The sequence below is a fragment of the Egretta garzetta genome, unplaced genomic scaffold (genome assembly GCF_000687185.1).
Source record: "Egretta garzetta isolate BGI_Z169 unplaced genomic scaffold, ASM68718v1 scaffold184, whole genome shotgun sequence".
Classification (NCBI taxonomy): Eukaryota; Metazoa; Chordata; class Aves; order Pelecaniformes; family Ardeidae; genus Egretta; species Egretta garzetta.
Window position 1 is genome coordinate 22,865 of NW_009259484.1, and position 7,419 is coordinate 30,283.

Consider the following 7,419-nt stretch of genomic DNA (forward strand, 5'->3'; position numbering starts at 1 on the left):
CGCCTGGCACCCAGCGCGGGCACAACCCCGGGCAGCCCGGCCGCGCGCGAGCCTTCCCGCGCAGCGGGGATTGTCCGCCCGAACCACCTGCAGCCAGGCTTCTGCTTCGAGAAGCGTGCTGCAGAGCAGGCAGGCGCTTCTGCCCCGTTTTCAGGCCACGGATTCAAAGAAACAAAGAAAAAAACCCCAAGCAACCCTATCGGACGAGAAAGCGCCCCCCGCAAGAGGCCTGAGATCCAAACGCCCTGGGTTGCTGCGGCCTGTGGCACAGCGTTAATCACCCTGTCTGGTTAACCAAACGGGATCAATTCCACTGAAGGAACTGAAGAACAAAATGAGTGGCTGGGGGGGGGTTGTTGGCTTTTTTTCCCTCTTTTCTTCTTTCTCTGAAAAGGATAATACACAAAGGTTCCACACTGCAATACCAAGATGACCTTCAGGCAAACTTTTAACATCTGAATTACTACAAATACAGGCTCCAAATAGTCTCAAAGCACATTAAGCAACATGGGCACCAACATTAGGAAAAAACCCAAACCCTCTGCGTCCAGACTTCCATCGAAAATGAGTTTGCCACAAGTGCTGCAAAAAGAGATTATTACTAAAATTAGTAAAGACTTCCCATAGCTCCAGCTCCTCAACTCCTCCCGCCCCAGATGCTGTCATACAACAGCTGAGGAAGGAGGGGGTGAAAAGAAAAGAGAACCCAAAGTAATTGAAGATAGGAACAGAAGTCCGTTCCGCACACCCCCATGGCCCTCCCTTGCAGAGAGCTCCGTGGGTGCTCCTTGTGCCCCGTACTTTTTTCCCTGTGAACTGACATTAAGGCTTTGAGCCTGGGCACTTTACACAAGTAGGGCAATAATGCAATTTGCATATTCTGTGAATACTCCATCATTTGCATAACACCTAGCTCATCAAATCATCCAGTGTCTTGTGAAGCCCTGAGCTCTTCCCCTCACACACAGAATGCTCCAAACCGCTGCCCTCGCAATCTCTGCTTGCACTTTCCTCCCAACAGCCACTTTCCCTCCTTGCTTCCACACAATCTTTTGGGGGTCTGAGGGCTCTTGCTGAGAAGAGGACAGGAGTCTAAACTAAAATATTTAGGACACCGGTTACCAGTAACTATTCATAGTTCAGAGATGAGGCACAATAAGCAGCACTAGGAGTTCACTGAATTCTGCCTCCATATAAGGAGGTCATCCTCCCCCCTTCACTGCCATGTCTGATGATCGAGTGCACGGTACGACCTACTGGCTGACAAGATTTTTTCATCTTGATTCCAGTGGATTGTTCTCAACTGCAAATACTATTTTCTGCTTTGAACGTTAGAAACTAGAGCAAACTCTGCAAACCCTGGGAGATTTTGCAACATCTTGCTTCCACTTGGAGCAAGCGCACAGGTTTTGCTGTCGGGAGCCGCACAGCGTCGCGCGGAGGCGTGCAGAGCCCAAGGCAGCACGCCGCTGAGCTGCCCGGCCCCTTCGCAGCGCGCAGGCTGACGCCGGGACGCTTACGCCGCGGGAGGTGGATGAGTTTCCTATGCACAGACCGACTTTGCTGCACATACCGGCCGCTTTGCATTGCCTTAGCGACGCAGCCGGGCTGGCACAACCGGCGCAGGACACCCTTCCAGGGCCACGGGGCAACACCAGTAAGGATCCCGCTCACCAGTAAGGATCCCGCTCACCAGTAAGTTACAGAACGCTTACGCATTTCTCCAGCTCAACCACCAACCAAAGCACGCGACAGGCTAAGCTGCTCCCGAACACGCCGACCGCCGCATGCCTCTTCCCTCCGCACCCGCACAGTCGATGCGAGTCCGGGTCACGACTGTTGCCACCCCAGGGCCAGGAGGGAACAGCCGACACCTCTGACAGGGCCACCGTTCCCCGCATGAACAAGGGACGACAAACCCCAGCAAAGATGCTCCTGACAGGCAAACAGTCTCCTCCTCTTAATCGCCTCTGTGTGCTATTTAGGTGATTTTTAGCAAAACAACGGCTTGTTGTTTGTTCTCCTCGTTCCCTAGGCGTGATGCCCAGTAGGCTGGGAATCTTCTCTCAGATGTTTTACACATTACAGCGTTCGCCACCTTCAGGGACATTTATCTTCCAACCATAGCTCCAGTTCTGCCTTTTTTTTTTAACCAATAAAAAGAATAGCCTCTTGTAAAAACACTTAAGACCTAAATCCCACCCCCTCCAAAAACATTGGTGGCCTAGAGCCTATTCTGACCAGCCAGTCACAGGGGCTGCCAAAAGCGTTCAGCTGAACAAGTGTTGCCAGCTTCATGCGTTGCCCATCTGCAAAACACGACTGCCTCATTACTGGGGTCTAAACCAAAACACAGCCTGCGAATCCACGGCATTTAACATAACTGACTATGCTACCGCAGAGGTTACTGAGATTCTTAAAGGTGATGATCAAGTGGTTTAAGGAAAGGGAAGATTCAAAGATTTTATGGATAGTACTAAACCAGACAATTATGCTGGAAGAACAGCGAGTTGTTCAGCAGTCACATCGGTGGGTGGTTACTGGTTTTAGGTTCCACTGATACCTGCGCTGATAGCCTGTTGCAAATCAGACATCAATTACAGCAAAAGTCCATGATTAGAGTTCATGTCAGAGTACTGTGCTTCCTATTCCAACACCAGTTCCACCTACAGCACACGAGAGGTTGTTCTAAACCACCTTTTGCTTTCCACCACACTCGAAGCCAAGTACTTGCCCTGTGTTTAGGCTTGAAGTCGGGCACCACCTAAGACTCCACCACGACGCAGGACTCCGCCTTTTCAAGTGCAAGCGCGTCTTCTTTCAAGCTAAGATGGTTTCAGCAAAGTCAGCTGTGACCAACAACCAAGAGGAAAGCTCAGAGAGAATCACCAGGCTGGGAATGAGCGGAGCTTGAGTACACCTACCGAAAGGCTTTAACACCACTCGGGTTACCGTACGGTGCAGCGCGCCTGCAGGCTGCACGCGGGTACCGACCTTCTCTCTGCCGGGACAGGAATCACAGCGACAAGCTCCCTACTGAAAGCAGAGCGCAGCAGATCCTGCCGAGGTGCCCAAGGCCCCGCCATGCCGCCATCCTGCGTGGGTTTCCACTCGCCTCCCCGGGGGGCGGCACGGGCGAGTCCTCTCGCTGTCGAAGCGCTTGCTGTCACCAAAGCCAACCTTTGGCCGAGGCGGTGGTGCTGGGGGCAGCTCGCACCAGGCCACCCGCTGCACCCCCCGCAGCAGGGGCACCAGGACATGCCTCGCCCAGCCGAGACGGCCCCGCTTTGGTGTTTTAACCGTGCCACGGGACACCCGGCACACTGTGCCGCTTCGCCGGGGGTGGGCTCATAGATGGGTCATACGCCACTGTATGTATAAAGATCCACAGTGCAAATGGATACGCACCCATCCATGGCAGCGGGACTGCACGCAGGAGGAAGTAGATGTCTGCAATGTCTACGGCTAGAATCGTCACAGAATGGCAAGGGTTGGAAGGGACCTCGGGAGATCATCTAGTCCAACCCCCCTGCTAAAGCAGGCTCTTCTAGAGCATTCTACACAGGAACTCATCCAGGCGGGCCTTCAGACAACAGATGCTCAGTGAAATCTGCACCCTGAAACCTTAACCCCCCTACCCCCCCCCCGCACCTCCACCAAGCCAGAGGCAGAAGCTCAGGGAGGTTAAATCTCTCAGCGAAGCTGCCATCACACCAGCACACGTGTTCCTTTGGGACAGAGCACGGGGACAACAGGAGGAACACAGGAGGAGAGCTGACATTTGTTCCTTTCTGCTTTATAGGTCAATTTAACATATGCCAACTTCAAAGTTAACGTTGTAATCCACAGAAGAGGAGGAGCGGGGCATTCCTCAGTCACGTGGCAAATGCTTTTTGTGGTTTATGTTTGGGTTTATGCATGAATGTTTTTGTGATTATGTTTTAATTAGACGATATACTTTGATTGGTCTGTCAAGCATTCACAGACAGGCGGATGGATCTTCTGGAAGCCTTTTCTTGTTCTGAAAGCATCTCACTACTAGAGCCCTACCAGAGATGCGGACTTTCTTTTCCTACTGCTTCTTGTTTTGCAAAAGCTGGCTGGCTTTAGCCCTTCCTATTTATCTACGTGTAGCGAGGATACACCACCTACGGCTTGTATCATGAGGAAAAGCATTACGAGGCCCCAGAATGAATGCCACTCATCGGATCAAGTGGAAAAAGCAGAGCAGCAAGGAGGAAAAGCTTTGCTATGGATTTAGTGATGGGAAAGCAGCAGGTTTCTGAGATCCAGGGCACCCTTTCCTCCTAGGAGCCTGTTGTCAGCAGGGCATCCCGGGCACCGTCTATTCCAGTGCCGTGAGGCGTGCATGGGAAAGGCTGCACCAGCACCTCCTCTGGGGGGGACGCCAAAGGCAATACCTATAGATATCTGGAACCGAGTTCAGCTGAACTCTTCCCTCATCTTGCTTTAGTTTTACTTGGGGGAAAAAGCAGCAACTCATAGCGAACTGGTAGAAAATTACCCAGTATTTGACAGTTAATCCAATTTTAAACTACCAAGTGAGATGTCACCCAAAACGCAGGCTCCGCTTTTACAAGACCGGAGACTGTGAATCCGAGGAAACCAGATCAGCCAAAACACCACCTCCCAGCTGCATCGGCCGCCTTGTCAACAAAAGCCATCGAGCAGCACGCTGCGTTACGGCTGCCGCGCTGTAAGCTCTCATTACAAACATCGCTGAAAGTTTATTTAAAACATTCTTTCCTGTTTGTCCAAGAAATGCAAACTGCTTAATTGAGCAGCATTAGATCTCCCGTATTTCCCATGTTAATAATGTAGGGGATTTGTAGATCAATGGCAGAAGTTTAAAAATTCTAGCATGTGACATTTGAATGTGATTTTAGTCGTCTGTATGCTACCACATCCTCAGAAATGCATCCAGCATATAATCGATGATGATACGTGAATGAAGTGACTTGTATTTACCTACGACAGCAATTAAAATCCCGTATTTTAGTTAGCTGGAACTTAAAAGCAAGCTTAAATGCTCCTTCACTGATACGTTCTTTGACATATCAATTCAAAGACAAATTTTCATTATGGGTTCAATTTCTAGAAACATTTTAAACTCAGAGTGGTAATTGCACTTCCTTTTTTGTGGAGATTATTTTGACTGCTTACAAAAGGCCTCGGTCCTCAGAAGTTATGCAAACTGCATTGACACAACTACATATGCAAATTGAATTCCTCAGAAGAATGGAAAAACACTGTGGTCTGCGGTTGATCTGGGTTTCAAGTTTATGAAGAAGTATTCAGAGTCATTTTCCAGTACTTCTGATGAACTTCAATTTACAGAGGCTTTCAACAAAGCATGCAGAATTCAAGTAAAAAAAAAAAATATAAAAAATTCTGAAGTTGTACATTTGCTCAGCTGCTACGCAGCTCAGTTCCAGGACTGTGCCGTGCTACTTTTGGTACAGGCGTATTAGGCTCTTCCCTAAGGAGCTTTTTATAAAGTTTTCTTCCACTTCCTACTGCGCCTGTGAACGCGGCGTAAACAGCCGTCCTGCTGCACGCACTGGCGAGGGGAAGGGGGGGTTCAAGGCTACCGAAGGGCGCCGTTCCTCACAACAGAGGACTGCCTGCCCGTTACCGGCAGTGAGCAGTGACCTTTTTACACCACCCCCCCTCTTATTTTTTCCTTTTTCCTTTCTCAGATTGCGGGTACGGAGGGCAGCGGCACAGAGAGGGAGGGTGGACGCAGCAGAACTACTGCGGCTGAGGGATGGGTTCAGGTCGGCTTCGGCCACGCTCCCGCTGGTCCGGACCCCGCGCGAGTGCTAAGGAATCGCTTTCTTCCTACGCTGAGCTCCGCACACACGACAGTCACCAGACCAAGGACGGACCACGGCCCGTCACACCTGGTGGTCTCTGCTCTGGGATAGGAACGGCTCAGCCTTTTCCCCTCCTCTTCCTGTTTTTCCCCAAACTATTCGGAGGCATTGCTGTAGGGCTTGCCCCGCTTCAGTGCACACGTGAACATGTAAGGAGTCTCATTGATAAAGATGCATAAATAAGTCATGTGACGCTGAAAAATACGTGGCGATCTAAAAAAAAAAGGTTCTACTTAAATGTTCCTTTATATTTTGTTCACAGGAAGAGCCTTCCCTGAAGACGTGGGGATGGTTTAAATCAGAGTTAGCCAAGAAAGCCTGCACAGTGCGAGCATCGGGCACATATAGCAGTAATCGATCAAGGTGGAAGAAAAATAAACAGACAACTATCACTACAGATGGTGAGGAATAGAAGGCTGGTTATTCCCTCTTGGATTTCTGCAAATCCATTAAACTGTCCAGAAAAAGCCAAGAGCAGCGATCACAGCACTGGATAAGGGCCACGGGCTGCACCAGTACCCCGACCGGACACATAGGGACAGGATGTTTTCAGTTACAAGAAAGCAAGAGATCAGATACTGCTAATCATTTTTTCTGTATACAGTTTTGCTTTATAACTTGAACAGCAGAATACTGTTGCTTTAACCATTTCTGTATAGATGTAAAAACGAATAAAGGAATCCCAGCACGGATCCATTCCAGCCGATGGGATACAAGCTGCGAAATGGCACTCGCAGCGCGGAGCAGGGACCACCCCTCGGTGTCCCACCACTGCGCGTTTGCTCTTGCTCATTTACACGTCTCTGCATGAACTCAGCAGGTTAAGCAGGTCTCTACCACAGCAACACAATGTGCTAGACTAGCTTTTACGCTTAAAAACAACAAACCCCAAAACAACAACCCCCCCGAAGATTACAACACGTTTTATACCATGGTTCAGTGTCGCTATTCTCACATTGCCTAAACAAGAACATTTTCAAGGACTGACCTATTGCAGACCAACACCAGAATTTGTTAGACTTCAATACAAATGTAGACTGGACTTACAAACAGGTGGCCTTTCTTTTTAAATTACTCAAATATATTTCTTACTCAGGAGACTCAGAAGGCCATGCCACACTGAAGTCCCTTCTATAAAATGCCCACCCTTTTTTGAGGCAGAGGAGCGCCAGTGAGAACAAATCATGTTTATAGGCTGAACTTCTATAATCATTACTTAGAAATCCAGAAGAGACTCTTTAGGTTTTGACTACAAAATAGTTGGAGACTTCAACTTCAAGAGCAGCAGATCTTTACGTTATTAGTTAAGCCAATAAGCAAACGTGCGCAGAACTCCATGAGAAAGCAAGTTTTACCTTACCTGGTAAAATTCCCGAAGCCAATTCTTCTGTAGGTTTTCTGGCTGAAAAACAAAAAACAAAAATTAATTCAGAAAAAGAGTAATGTACTTTAATAATAACATCCCGATACTTTTGCTTTCCTCAGTGCATTCACGCAGGGAGTTTTTTCCACAATTAAAGGG

General features: G+C 49.0%; 1 long non-coding RNA gene across 1 annotated transcript in view; it reads right to left on the reverse strand.

Annotated features, from left to right (window-relative positions):
* Positions 1 to 7,299, reverse strand: part of LOC118452131 — a 16,408-nt gene extending 9,109 nt beyond the window's left edge. The window contains exon 1 of the long non-coding RNA XR_004841791.1: positions 7,258 to 7,299. This is a non-coding gene — a long non-coding RNA (uncharacterized LOC118452131). The remainder of the gene's footprint in view (positions 1 to 7,257) is intronic.
* Positions 7,300 to 7,419: the final 120 nt, after the last annotated feature.